The 13410-nt window shown below is 47.4% G+C and overlaps 1 long non-coding RNA gene across 4 annotated transcripts in view; it reads left to right on the top strand.

The window, feature by feature from the left end:
- LOC100294994 (uncharacterized) overlaps positions 1 to 10366 on the top strand; it is a 36710-nt gene extending 26344 nt beyond the window's left edge. For 3 of the 4 annotated variants that reach the window (XR_001497633.3, XR_003034056.2, XR_009493972.1), the window contains exon 2: positions 9620 to 10366. This is a non-coding gene — a long non-coding RNA (uncharacterized lncRNA). Of the gene's footprint in view, positions 1 to 7835; positions 7893 to 9619 lie in introns of all 4 variants that reach the window. The other variant, XR_805695.4, reaches the window with a different exon arrangement.
- Positions 10367 to 13410: the final 3044 nt, after the last annotated feature.

The raw sequence follows: 13410 nt of genomic DNA, 5'->3' as shown, positions 1-13410 counted from the left end.
AGTAGCTTAGTGGAGGGCACAGTTGTACTGGGGTTCTGGGTTTCCAGTCCCAATGCCACCCCTTATTCACTGTGAGATCTTGAGCACTTACCCTCCCTCCCTGACCTTCAGTACCCTTCTCTGTAAAATGGACCTTTATGACAGGTGCTCAGTACTCTCTGCTGAATGAAAGATGGCAAAAGGTAACACTGAGGAAGAATGGTAGCCATGGTGAACCCTCATCAGCGCTAGTGCCTCCCATGTGCACTGATTACATGACTGTGATATAAACTTACTTTGGCTTTGGTCAACCTTTGGGATAGACTAGCCACCTAAACACAGAGACAAGGCCTTTTGGAAGCGGTACTGCATAAGGCTTTCATAGAGGTCCTACTGTTTGCATGTTGTGATTAGTTCTGTCCGACTCTTTGCAATCCCATGGACTGCAGCATTCCAGGCTTCCCTGTCCTTCACTATCTCCTGGAATTTGCTCAAACTCATGTCCATTGAGTTGGTGATGCCATCCATCCATCTCATCCTCTGTTGCCCCCTTCTCCTCTTGCCCTCAGTCTTTCCCAGCATCATGGTCTTTTCCAGTGAGTTCTCTTTTCACATCAGGTGCCAAAGTATTGGAGCTTCAGTTTCAGCATCAGTCCTTCCAATGAATATCTAGGGTTGATTTCCTTTAGGATGGACTGGCTTGATCTCCTTGCAGTTCAAGGGACTCTCAAGAGTCTTCTCTGTTTGCATGGCAGGGTAGAAGATTCTGGGGCAGGTAGGCAGGCAGTGAAAGGCATGGTTCTGCTCCAATTAGTTTCCCAGGGCTGCTGTAACAAATGCCACAAGCTCGGTGGCTTTGAACAACAAAAATTTCTTATTGCATAATTCTAGAGGTCAAAAAATTAAGGTGTTAGCAGGGCTGCACTCCCTCTGAAGGTTCTAAGGGAAGATCCCTTCTTTGCTGCTGCCAGCTTCCTGTGACTCCTGATAACACTTGGCTTGGGGCAGCATCTCTCTAATCTCTGCTTCCATCCCTGCCTGCCTCCCACCCATCCCCTCTAGGTATTTCTGTGTCTCACGTCGCCCTCTCTTTTCTAAGTCACTAGTCACTGGATTTAGGGCTGACCCTAAATCCACAATGAAAGCCTTAATTTAGTTTTACCCACAAAACCTCTATTTCTAATCGGGTCATATTCCCAAACACTGGGGGTTGGACATATCTTTTGGGGGCAGGGGGGACACAGTTTGATCTAATACAATTTCTTTGAGAATTTCAGATTAAGCAAAGGGACAGAATACACACAGCTGAGCAACCAGAGTTTCAAGTAAAGAGTAAAACAAACCCTTCTGGAAGATGGGTAGGGGTTTGATTCATTCATTCTTTGATCCAGTAACACTGCTGAACCCCTGCTGAGCTGGGTGCAAGGAAGTAGAAATGATAAGGTGACTACCAACTGGTGGAGAGGGTGGTGGTAGTGGTGAGAGGGGGTGTGTGGGCGATGGGTAACAGGTAGAGAGTAACAGGTGTTTCCAACTCAGCATGGTAGGGCTTGGAGGAGGTGGACCCTGAAGCTGTGGGGGCTTAGCAGAAAGTCTGGAGATCTGGAGAGCTCTGGAGGCATGGTGGTCAGAGAAGTCTTCTTGGAGGAGGAGGGGTAGTATCTCACAGGAGACCTGAAGGATGAGGTAGTAGGAAGCAGCCATGCCCAAAGAGGGAGGAGTTCTAGGTAGAAGAAAAGGAATCCACAAAGTAGGGGGTGTGAGCTGAAGAGGCAGGCAAGGGGTCAGATTGGACACGGTGCTATAAGCCATCCAGAGAGTAGTGGAGAGATAGACGTATCTGTCTATTAAAAATAAAAATTAGAGAAAGCCTGTAATGGAAAGTGACTTTGTAGTAGATTTAAAAATTATATTTATCATGTTGTGTTTTTGTTTAAGAAGTATAACATATATGCAGAAAAGTGCACAAGTGGTAAGAATGTAGCCTGATGAATAAGTGTATAGCCCTGTGTGTACACCACCTGGGTTGTTGGATTGTCAGAGAAGAGGCAGAATAGAGAAGCATTCAAGATGGGTCAATGACTCAGAATTCCTCTTCCTTGTCCTATGGAGAAATGACCCCCATAACAGGAAGAAGCAGGGATCTGGATGAGGAAGACTCCATTTTGAGCACCATATCTGGTATTCCCCTGTTGTGTGACCTCAGGCAAGTGGCTATACTTCTCTTATCCTTGGTTTTACCATCTGTGGAATGGGCTAACAGTGTCTGCCTCACCAAGATGGTGTGAAGGTGAAACAGCACAAAGTTGAGGAAAGTTCTCTATGTTATGCAAAATATGATTCTCAAATTTGAATATGTCTCAGAGCTGGATTTCTTCTCTTTATTGTCTTCCTTCTCCTCCTGACAATGTTTCAGATAAATGAGGAGGGGGATAGGGGGAGAGTTACTCTTTTTGGAGCACGTTTTTTGTTTGTTTGTTTGTTTCCCATTCCAAAATATGTATTCCAGATCTGGACTGTAAATCCTGTGCCCTTCTTTATCTTCACCCTTCTTGCTGACTATAGTCCCTCTCACCCAACTAGGCTCAAAGAGGCAGAGGGAAGAAGGAGGGGATTAGGACCATGGCAAGAAGTTTGAGGATAAAGATAAACCCAATGCTCGTTTCTCAGCCTTCACTGAGGACCTGCTGTCTCTAGCTCTGCTGGGCATTTGGGATCGTGGGTGGGAGGTGGGGAGATGTGGAAGGGAAATAGCATTCACACTCAGATCGTCTCCTGGCTCATTTGATGAGGTAAAATGGAAACAGGTCCATAACAGTAAAATCAATTAAGGTCAAGATCTTACTGTCAAGAGGCAAAAAGCTCCTAAGGAGCTGAGAAACAGAAAAAAGGTAAAACACCATAAAGAAGGTGAGTCCAGCACTGGACTCTCCCTCTCTCCTCCCTTTTCAGATTCTTGGCATTTCTGCAACAAATACCTTTAAGCATCTGTTGCATATCAGACCATTCTTTTACATACATTGTCTTATACAATCCTCAAAACAAGACCAAAAGCTAAGAATTGTGAATATAGTGTTTCAGATGAGGGGGACTGAGACGCCTAGAGACGTGCTCAAGATCATACCACTATTAAAAGACAGAAACAAGTCGGAACCCACATTCACCCAGCTCCAAAGCGTCTGCTCTTTCCATTCTGCTCTACTATTTCACTGAATGTATGTGGAAGGGTGCCACGCATTTTATCTGGCTGCATCGCATTGCATGCATTTTTAGTATTTGTGAGCACATGTCAACAGGCATGTTGACGTGCCTGCTAGGTGAGTTGTAATGATTGCATTTTGAGTGCTAACTGCATTTTTTGCTGGCAAAACCTGCCTCAAGGAAAACAGGAAAGGGAGCACACAAGCCCACCGTGTGGGAGGCCAGACACATGGTGAGGCTAGTCCTTGAACAAGCCAGTGGGAAGTGGCTCTGGGGGCCCCAGCGGAACTTTACTTTGCTGCGGTCGGGGGGTGCAGTTGGGGTGGGTGGGAAGCTGAGTTGTTCCATGACTATTCTATTTCCAGAGCACAATTCATTTCCCATTCTTTTTTTTTTTTAAAGGAGCTATTATTTGTTTGGCACTCATTATGGGCCAGGTGGGCATCCCTGGAGGCTCAGACGGTAAAGAATCTTCCTGCAATGCAGGAGACCTAGGTTGGGAAGATCCCCTGGAGAAGGAAATGGCTACCCACTCCAGTATTCTTGCCTGGAGAATTCCATGGACAGAGGAGCCTGGAGGGCCACAGTCAATGGGGTTGCAAAGAGGTGGACATGACTGAGCAACTAACACTTAACATTTATGGGCTAGGCATGGTACTGGGCACTTTACATCTGTGATATCATTGGACTCCCACAAACCCTGCCAGGGGCCTCCATTGGTGCCCTGTGTGGCCCAGGAGACAGATTCAGGAAGTTGGGGCCATCTCCCCAAGATCATTCAGTTGGTGTGGAGCAAAGCAGGGGCTCCTGCCCAGTGCTGTCCAAACAACAGTTACAGTGACATTTTAAGGTTATCAGTGGCACATTTTATTCTTCAATAAAGTTATAAATGATCTCTAATTCATGAACCAGGATGCTGGCATGCTGACTCTGCCCCTGCTCTTTTAGAGAAAGAAGTGCTTTATCTTTTCATTCTTGAGTAAATGGACTATTTTGTCCTAGAGATATAAATCTTCACCCCAGGTCACTTAAGTGTGATGTCTGGAGGTACAACAATGGCCACCCTTGCTCATTTGACCCTATTCTCTCTTTGTCTTTTTTTCCCCTAAGGCACTGGCCTCCTTTTAAGACTGTCCCCTACCATCACCATAGTTATGTGGTTGCTGAGGCAGCATTAGCCATGACCAGGACCTGAGGCCTGGATGATCCTGTGGTCAGAGAGAGCTGGTGTGGCCAGGGTCCTAAAGGGACCTTTGAGATTTGTGATGGGTTCTAGTAGTCTTCCAAAGCCCCCTGGCCCCACTCAGCAGTGCCCCTCATAGAAATTAGATATCCTCAGTGTCATATTTGAACATTTAAGATAAGCATTTGGGCCACCAGCCCCCTTTTAGAGTAGATGACAATTTTGAATACCTGAACGATATTGATTAATACCTTAATGGTCTTCATATTTTGCACTGGGCACACAGATTAACCAGATCTTCCAGAAGCAAGATGAATAATAAAGACAAAAGTCCTTGAAATCCTAGAGCCTGTCTTTTCAAATCTCTTTCAGGCTCATAAAAGCAGAGAGCCGTGGGGAGAGAGAATGGGGTAGAAGGAGCTCTGAACACAGGCTGTGACAGGAAAAGCCCGGGATTCCAGCTGTGTGACATTGGGTACACTCCACTCACCTCTCTGAGCCCCACTTTTCTTTTCTGCCATTTGGCAATGGCAATGCCCTCCCTTCCCCGCTCCCAGCTCCAGGTGCCTGCTGTGAGAATTAGAAAAGAATATGTTCCTGGAGGCGGGCATAGCAGCCCACTCCAGTATTCTAGCCTGGAGAATCCCCATGGACAGAGGAACCTGGCAGACTGTAGTCCATAGGGTTGCAAAGAGTTGGACATGACTGAGCAACTAAGCACAGCACAGCATGTTTATGGTTTGGGGGTAGGGTCCTAATATGGAGAGGGCGCTGAGACAAAAGTCAGGAGGCCTGAGCTATCCTGTAGATCTTCCCTAGACTTTGTATCTCCTTTTTCTGGGTCTCCGTTTCTGTAGAATGAAGGATTTAGAGTAAATTTTATTTCCTCTGGGTTCCCCTTTGATCTAACATGCCATGATTCCTATCTCTAAGTGGAGGATTAACTTTTAAGAGATGAATGGCGCTTTAGTATTCAGCTGTTCAACAATCATTTCATTAAAGGCCAACCATATGTCAGGGATAGTGCTAGGTGATGAGTTTGTGTGTGTTAGTTGCTCAGTCATGTCTGACTCTTTGCAACCCCAAGGACTGTAGCCGGCCAGGCTCCTGTGTCCATGGGATTTTCCAGGCAAGAATACTGAAGTGGGTTGCCATTCCCTTCTCCAGCGGATCTTCACAACCCAGCTATCGAACTAGGGTTTCCTGCATTGCAGGCAGACTCTTTCCCATCTGAGCCACCAGGTGATGGGTATAGAGTGAGAAACAAAACAGATATAGCCCCTGCCTTCTTGTCTAGTATGAGATAGTTGGGGGAGCTTCCTCATCTCAGTTGAAGAAGTGCCAGGGCTCCAAGGGGAACACTGTTAGCTGAAAGAGCAGCATAATAGAGGTAGGAGACAGGCAGATAGTCAATCAATAAATCAATGCAAGCACCTTAGTGAAGCTCTTGGGGTGGAGTCGAGGAGCAGCTCCTCGGAGTCAGGAAAGGCTGTGGGTGCTCCATCCAAAGGCATGTGTAATTGCTAAATAGTTTGTTTGTTGAGACACCTGAGAACAGGAGGATCTGCTCCTACCTGCCTGGTTCCCAAGGGGGCCATTTACTGGGAACAAGGAACGAGGACAGCTTCCCATGCCCTGACTTTTCCCCAGAGGTGGAGCCAGTGCAGATGCTGCAACCCAAGGGAAAAGAGAGGAGTGGCCAGAGAAAAAAGGCAGCGTTAGGATGACATTTGGGTCAAGTCCAAAAGATCCCTGGAAGTTATGGAGTTTCGTCTATATCCCTTTTCAGAGAGAACCTGGGTCCAGTTGGTGCCTAAAGCTACATGAGAGCTGGATCCAGAGCCATGGTCAGGAAGCTGTCTGGGGAGATGGAAAAAACCTGGGCTTAGGAGCTGGAGATTAACTTGGGTTTGAAGGCTGTGGAACTTTGAGCAAATCACTTAACCTCTCTGAACAAGCTTCCTCATGTGTTAAGCAGACATCATAATGTCCTCTCTAAGGTGTCATGAGATATAAGCTGTCTCAGGCACCTAAAATCAGTCCCGGTGACTAACTATAGGCTTGATGATTGGTATTCATAAATATTCCACTATCGGGACCCATTATCTGTTTCTGTAAAATGTGGAGAGGCAGTGCTAAGAACAACTTCAATAAGACAACTTAGAAGGAGGTTGTATTATCTTCAATATAAGTAAAATAGTGAAACAAGATGGGACTTGGAAGAATTTATCTCTAGCTCAATTCACCCACTAACCAGCTATCTGACCTAAGATAGGTATTTTCGCCTTCTTTGAGACTTGGTTTTCTCCTCTGTTAAATGGAGATGATCTTCATGCTCAAAATTTTCTCATCCATCCATTAAATTTTTATTGAATGCCTGTTATGAGTCATACAATTCTTGGTGCTGAGAACACCATCCCTGACCAAGGAGCTCACCATCTAGTGGGAGAGACTGTTAAATAGATACTTAGAAGAGAGTGTAGTCAGGTTTAGCCCTGTTTGAGTGGACAAGGAGGGCTTCCTGGAGGAGCTGACATCTAGCTGAGAGCTGAAGGATAAATAGTATTTAACCATATAAAAGTAGGAAAGGAAGTAAGGAGCTGGGAAGGGCATTCCAGGAAGAAGGAATTGCATATGCAAAGGCCAGGAGATCAGTGGAAACAGCAGATGTGATAATGTGACTAGCTGAGTCTGCCTTTCCTCAGTGTGGACTCTAAAAAGGCAGTGGGAGACCACTGAGAGATTTTAAACAAGAGAGTTGTAATAACATAGTCATATTTGCACTTTAGAAAGAGCACTCGGGGTTGAATGCACATGTGTCAAGGTTTATTGTGGACACATAATTATTATTGGGATAAGCTGATTCTTTCCTCCTCCTTTCCCTGACCACAGACGATGGCTCACAGAAGATGAAATAGCCCTCATGAGCATGCCTGGTGTAGGGTCTGGCACACAGTAGCTGTCCAGTTATAATCCCCCCTTGGAGAGAACAGTCCCTGAAAGCACAATCCCCAGCATGAAGTGCAGGTTGGGGCAAGAAGGCTGAGGGTGTGGCTGCTTGCATTTTTTGGCTGGTGTTCTGGTAGAGCCCACAGGATCTAGGTCAAAGGAAGTTCCCCAGACAGTTCAGTCTTAACCAGTCATCTGGGGTTTCAGGGAGGGCAGATGAAGGTCAGAATATCTCCCCTATTTCAGGAGGCTTCTCCTCCCCAGGATGCTGGCTTTGAAAACTTACCAGACATGAGCCATCCTGTTAATTTGTCCAAGTCAGCTTCCTCATCTGTAAAATGGGTATGAAGTTACCTGAGCACAAACCACAGTGGGGGTGGAGGGTTGGTGGTTTTCATGCAGACTAGAAGAAGTATGTGAACCACAAACGACAAAGTAATACAATAGATTCCACTCATTAATAGCTACCATGGGCCAGACCTTGTTCTATGAAGCTGGTATTATCTTTATCCCTATTTTACAGATAAAGAAAGTGGAGTTATGCACTCCAGAAATTATGCAAATCATCCAGTGGCACAAAGTAAGTGGCTGAAGCCAGAGACCTGATGTTTTAAACACGACACCCTAATATCATCAACTGCTCCTTGAGCTCTCAGCATGGTGCAGGTACTCCAGAAATGAGTGCTGAGAGATGAAAGGAAGAAGGAAAAGAGCAGTGTTTGAAGCCTGAGAAAGTTTTTCCTAAAGCTTCCTGACCCCACCTCTAACCAACTCAGGGTCTTCTCCCAGACAAGCGCCAGGAAATAGTTCTTTGCCCCGTATTAAAATGATCTATTTGTTACCTGGCTGACTCACTAAGCTAGAACTGCTGAGAGCAGGTTCTGTGTCTGGGTCATGGTGATCTCCCCAGGGCCTAGCACAGTGCCTGGCACTCAGTAAATATGTGTGAGTAAATTCTATCTGAAGGGTTTTTTGCCCAAGCTTTCCTCTTGGCCAAGAGGTCTAAAACAGAGGAGCCAGGCTTCTGAGAAAGTCCCCAAGAACCCTGGGCACATGAGGATGGAGGGCCAGTGGCCAGTGACAGTGTGCCGCCCCCAGGTCAAGCCTGACACTGGACTCCCACACCCCCCATTGCTGGGTGGACCCAGGCGGCCGGGTAACTCATCCCATTCTGCTCACCTTCCCCTTGGGACCTGATGCTGGCTGGCCCTGCACAGAGCAAGGGGCCCAGGTGTCACCTGAGGAACCCTAAGGGTTTGCTGGGTAGACCTCGGTGCACAAGCTGGTGTACAGTGCCTGGTGGCTTGAGTTGGGGCCACCCGACTGATGGCTCGTCCACGAGTTGCCTGCGAACCAGAACGATCCTCAGGCACATTGAGCAACCGGCTTCCCTTTGTCGCCCGAGGCGGGAGCTGGGCCAGGGAAAGTGAAGAAACCTGTTCTGGGCCTCCGCTGGGGTGGGCGTGGGCGGGGCCCTGCCGGGAAAGGAGCAGCTGGACCAGTTTCCTTGGCTCCTGGACCGGATGCAGCCCCGTGACTAGGGCGGAGGCTGGAGAAATACGTGCCCTGGGCGCACCTGTGTGTCCTCTGGGCCAACACTGGCTTTGACAATGATAAGACTAAGGGCTCTAGGTCAGCTGTCGCCGGACTTGCGACTTCCGGCTGCTAAATTAGGCGAGCGGGCGCGGCAGCAGCGATCAGCTGATAGGTAGAACTACAAGAGGCTTTGGACATCCTGTAGGTAGGTAAAGAAAAAGGAGGGAAGGGGCGGCGCCCAGAAACAGCTAGGTCATCGCACCAATGTAGTTGCAAACGCGCCTTTTGCGCTTTATCCTTGCCCCCTGCCCGGGGCAGCAAGGTTGGGTGGAAGGAACCAGGGACAGAACTGTATTGGAATTCAGTCCCATCTATCGGCTTTTGTGTTCTGGAGCAGGCAACTTCCCCTGCCTACCAGAGTACGGAATCCTGCTCAAAGCGTGGTGTGAGGAGTCGTGAAACCGCATAGGAACAATGCCTAGCACATGAGTAGGTGCTCATAAAACGGGGTTCCCTTTCCCTTTGTTTCAGACCCAGGTCTCACTCCCAGCCCGGAAGGTGCGCCCCAGAGGCCACCCTAGGACCGTAGGATCTGGGTGGCAGGCGTCCTGGTTTGATAATAACTCCAGAATCAATTTGGGCCTCTGACAAGTTATCAGATAGGGTGGGACGTGTGGGAGGATTCCGAAGGCTGCCTTAGGGTCGGGTTTCTGTGATCCTAGGAGGGCATTTCAATGCATTCTTTGATTCACGTTATTTATTTATTCACAGATTCCTATCAGAACCGCTTTTACTGCCTCCCCCGGCGACGTTCCCGGCCCGCCAACGTTTCTTTCGTCCTTACAAGGCCAGCTTCCACCCGCTGCTTTTGTGTAAATAAAGCCTGGCCTTCTGCCTGCAGGTTGCCGCCAGAAGCCGGCCGGTGGGGGAAGGGTTCGGAACCGGTACGACCGCCTCAGCCGCGCCGGGAGAGGCCGAGAGTCCGCCACGCTCAGCCGTCGCGCGGGGGCGGTACTCCGGGCCCCCCAGGATGAGCCGAGCCGAGAAACCCAGCACGAGAAAGTCCCCACCCACCTGCACCCTCTTCCGTGGGTCACCCCGCGCGTGGCAGGCCCTTGACAAATATCGTCCTGAATTCTCCCCGCGATCCTGGGAGTATCCTCCCCATTTTATAGACGAGAGACTGAGGCTTACCAAGTGTAAGGGGCTTGACCGAGGTCCCATAGGCGAAAAAAGTGGCAAACCAAGAACTTCTAACCGAATATATCTGGCTGCAAAATCCAGTCTTCTCCCATCCCGCCGGTCACCAGTGAGACTGTAAAGGTCTTAAAGGAGAAGAATAAAAAAAAAAATAACCACACGAATCAGATTAACAGATCGTAAGGAATTGAAAGGGCCTTCCAGAGCTGCTGGTATTTCAAACAAGTGGACTCGAACCACAGGATAAGTAACAAACTACTTTTCCTGGGTGACCAATCATACTTTTTTTTTAATTAAAAATATATTTATTAAAATAGATTACGATGGAGAAGAATATAATTTTCAAAATAATGATAGCTGAAAACAGAAGACTTAAAAGAAATGTCAGGCTGTTTCCACCTCGCACACCTTTCGTTCGATTGCACACACATTCTTGACATCAAGTACATAAACAGGCAAACTGAGGCCCGAAACCAGTCCCACTGAGAGCGAGAGGCCGAGTGGGAGGAGAACCGAGATTTCCGGGCTCTCGGCCTGGGGTGCTTTCGGCTGGGGGCGGGGGTCCTGTTTGTAAACAGGTGTCCTCGGACAGCCACTGCCGATTTTTGTCACTCTGCCAACCGGAGGGACGATTCTGAGTAATCGCTAGCAGTCAGCGCAGCTGGGGCTAAAAGCGAAAGGGACGCGCGCGCGACGGGCCCGGGAGGGCGACGGGTAAAGCGCGCAGGCGGGGCCGCCGCCGGGTTCCCGCGGGGCGACCGTGCGGTAGGCCTCCTCCCGGACCGCTCTCGACGGCCCCGCCCCGCGCAGGCGGCGGGCGCTGCAGGCCCCGCCCCTGCTCCCAGCCCAGGGGACCCATCCCGGACCTGAGAATCCCGGTCCCAAACCCCTCCTCCCAAAAGGGGCTAAAAGGTGCAGGGGGCTTTTGACCAGCCCGTCCAGCTTCAGGTCCTGGGACCGGCGGCCCTGTCCTTGCGCGTGGGAACAGTCAGGTACTTAGGCTTGACCTTAAATCCGCCCCTGGTATTTGCTAACACTAAGGTCTTAAGAAAATGACTTAAACTCTCTCTCTCTCAGTTTCTGCATCTGTAAAATGGGAGTTAGCGAGTCTTACCTCATGTAATTGCTGTGAGAAGTAAATGTGTACCTAGCTGTGAAGGTCTAGAACATTAAAAAGAAAAAAACAATTAAATGCTGTTTTACTGTTATTGCTAGGCGGGCCTGGGTGGGACTCTCAGGCCAATTCAGAACTGGATGACCTGGGCAGATGGACTTTCTTAGTTCCCCCACCTGGAAAAGACAGCTTCATTACAATTACCATCACAGGGTGGGGATGAGGACAGACGGCCTCCCCAGCATCTGGCAAGACCACACGTGGTTATGTTTGCAACTCTTATTATTTGCCATCATTGTCTTAAGCATTTTGCACTTATTAGTGCCTTTCATCCTACACAATTACAGTATGACAGAGATATTACTATTTTCCATTTCACAAATAGGAAACTGAGACAGAGAGGTTAAATGATTATCTAAGTTCTCTCAGCTACTAAGTAGGATTTGCACAGAGCTGCAAAATCTGGCTTCCTATTCCGTGTTCCTAACTCCTACCAGATGTAGGAGGTAGGGTCTGGGGATGCAGACAGGAATAATGATGGCACACAGCCATCTCCTCAACAAAGGGCAAGATCTCCTTTCTTAGTTTTCCAGCCTTCCTTGCATATTCTTAAGCATTGTAGGCACTTTATCATATTTTATATGTGCATTGTGTGCACCTGGGGCAGGGAGCTATTTGACATTGTTAATTTCCCTCTTCCCCTGTTTTTGTGGTCTAGTTACAAGTCTTTACTTGGAGGGTGGACATTAGATGTTTTAGGCGATAGAGAACTTGGTGTCTAGTAGGTGCTCCCCATACCTGAGTTCCTCCTTCCCTGTACTTAGCGAACACACTAAGGCTTAGACCTTTAAATAATAATGATGGCTTCTGCCTCTGAAAATTACTGTCTGTGCTGTGGGGTTCCCAGAACTGAGGATGAACTTACTGTATTTATCACTTAATCATTTCCAAAACAGCTTATGACTACGACATCTTTAATCAAAGGTGCAGAATTCTCCCTCTCCAGCCCTCCCTCTTTGGGGCGCCTGTGATAACTCTTGCTGTAAATGACTAAAGCTATTAAATATAGAATGTAGATCTTCCTGCGATGCAAGTGTAAGCTGTCGTTATATTCATTGCTTAAATGTTATGATCGTTTCAAGCTTGCCTTTTGCATATGAAGCCTTGACTTAAATGTGGAAAGTAAGGGGGAAAAGTGCTTAACGGTTGGAAATAAAAGCATGCAGTGGATAGGTTTCCAGAGTAATAATAATAAAAAAAAGCTTTAAATTTCAGAAGATTTGAATCCTGGTCTGGTTCCAAGCAGCATGCCCTAAATTCCCATCATCCAGCAATGCTGTATTCTGAGAGTTAAACCACCTTTAGACAATGCAATGAGCTCAACTGATGACAAAGCATTAAATTGTGAGTTTCTCCTTGAACATGAGATAGCTGTGGAGAGGGTTCAGCAAATGGTAGACACTCAAGGGAAGCCTTTATGATTAGGGACTGGGACGCAGAGAGACCACTGAAGATTTTCCAGTCAACTGATTTTTATTGAATGCCTACTATGTGCTAGATGCTTATAAGTCCATTATTTCAAATTAATTGCAAAATGAACTTGTGAGGAAAACATCATGTATAGAGGAAGAAATTGACACTCCAAAAAGTTCATTAACTTGCCTGTCTCATCAGGGAGTAAGTACTATAATCTGAGTTGCAATTTTGGTCTAATCGTAAATTCAGCAGCTAATTCACTGCACCTCTCTTCTTTTTTCCATATGCCTGGCTGTCAGTCATCTTAGACCTGGAGGCAAGAATCAGAGGGGACTTTAAGTTGCCCTCAACCAGGGTTTCTCTGCCTCTTTATGAAATCCAGGTCACTGTAGATAAATGCAAAAGCCTTTTCTGAATGAGTTTCAAATTCAAAATAAATATTATGATTCAAAACAAAGCAAAGCGACAGCATTTTCACATTTTCAGGTTTTTTGTTGGTTCTTTTGCTTTGCAGCCATGTCCTGTGGCATCTGGGATCTTAGTTCCCCTACCAGAGATCGAACCTGTGCCCACAGCCCCCTGCTTTGGAAGCGCAGAGTCTTAAAACACTGAACTACCAGGGAAATCCCATCTTCAATATTTTGTTTTTAAACCTAATAAGCCTCTTCAGAGCTTCTGGTTCTAGCTCTTCACCTCTACCCACTCCAGTGAGAGCTGCTCACTCCCCTCACCTCCTGGTCAATTCCTTCCTGGGAAGTAGAGCCCAGAGAAG

The sequence above is a fragment of the Bos taurus genome, chromosome 3, assembly GCF_002263795.3.
Source record: "Bos taurus isolate L1 Dominette 01449 registration number 42190680 breed Hereford chromosome 3, ARS-UCD2.0, whole genome shotgun sequence".
NCBI classification, from domain to species: domain Eukaryota; kingdom Metazoa; phylum Chordata; class Mammalia; order Artiodactyla; family Bovidae; genus Bos; species Bos taurus.
Note: the sequence above shows the minus strand (reverse complement) of the source record. Positions and strands in the feature narration are given on the sequence as shown.